The 1362-nt window shown below is 31.7% G+C and overlaps 1 protein-coding gene across 3 annotated transcripts in view; it reads left to right on the top strand.

The window, feature by feature from the left end:
* The window catches only part of LOC102671262 (zinc finger protein ubi-d4 A), a 13484-nt gene that overhangs the window by 9450 nt on the left and 2672 nt on the right, over window positions 1-1362 (top strand). The gene's annotated exons all lie outside the window — the stretch shown is intronic.

Raw genomic sequence — 1362 nt, 5'->3', positions numbered from 1 at the left:
AAAAAAAAAAAAAAAAAAAAAGAAGTAAAGATATATCACGTAATCTTAGAGATTTGATAATAGCTTAGTTTTGTACAAGCTTTGATATTCATACAAGAAAATATTGTTCGAATTGCTAGAATTAACAAGAAAAAAAAAAGGGAAAAATAAGAAAAAATCGTCGTTTTATTACTTGTATAATATTTCACGATTTTTCGTTCTAGCGGAGGTCGTCGTCGTCATTCGCGTATTAAGTCATCAAATTCAATCCCCACTTCTGAATGGTACTGCAATCCGCGTGTTCATTTTTCATAATAAGTAGCTGATTTCTAACGCTAAAGTTATATTATTATCATAGATTTATGATAATCGATGCAAGCGAGTTGTATGCACGTGTATACTTTCCCTTGTTACCTTACGTCTGACGTATAAACAAGCGCAGCGGGTAGATGGCTAATTTTCACGATGCGTCTGATTAACCGACCGAAAATGCACAGCGCAAAAATACATATAGGAATTTTCCCTAGGATTATCATCTGTGAATGTTATACGCAGTTTTTTCTATTCTGCTGCAGCATTGTTGATGGCAGTTTCTCGATTTTTACCAAAAAATTAGAAAAAAACGGGGAAAAGATAGGAAAAATAGAAGAAAGAAAAATATATAAAAAGAAAAAATGGAGAGAAAAGATAAGATATGTTATAATGGCGAGAGGTCTTTTAGGTTAACTTTATAATTTACAATTAGTAGCGCTCATATGACGAGAAAAATAAATCCGAAGATGAATCACTATCGTATCTTGATGAACCCTTCTATTTATTGTATTAAGAGAGATTCACACACATGGTATAAGAGAGGGAGAGAGAGAGAGAGAGAAAGAAAAAAGAAAAATGATGAAAGATTAAAAAAAATAATTACGAGTATGAAAGCATGCAGAAATAGTTCCTCCTTGTTATATAAAAAAAAAAAAAATGATCGAAGACTTGTTATTAGGCAATTTTAATTAAGCAATACCCATGAGGCTTACAAATCTAGTATTTAAGTAACGCTAGTTATATATAAATATATATATTATATATATATTATATATATCAAATGTGATATGTTATATGAGTATATATGTTTGTGCGCGTGCGAGTGTGAGTGTATACATGTGAACAGAAATACTCATACACTCGCATGTGCACGTGCGCGAAAGGAAAAAGAGCATAAATGAGAAAAAAAAAAAAAGAAAAATAGTATGAAAGGGATGAAAGAGTGTGATAATATGAAAAAAGTGTGTAGAAATTAATGAGAGAAGAGAGTGTGCTGGTTCGTGACGTTTATATTGTGCTGCGCAAGAAAGAACGTGAACTATTCCAAGGTACGCACCGCTATTACTTACC

The sequence above is a fragment of the Apis dorsata genome, unplaced genomic scaffold, assembly GCF_000469605.1.
Source record: "Apis dorsata unplaced genomic scaffold, Apis dorsata 1.3 scaffold_129, whole genome shotgun sequence".
In the NCBI taxonomy this organism is placed as follows: Eukaryota; Metazoa; Arthropoda; class Insecta; order Hymenoptera; family Apidae; genus Apis; species Apis dorsata.
Note: the sequence above shows the minus strand (reverse complement) of the source record. Positions and strands in the feature narration are given on the sequence as shown.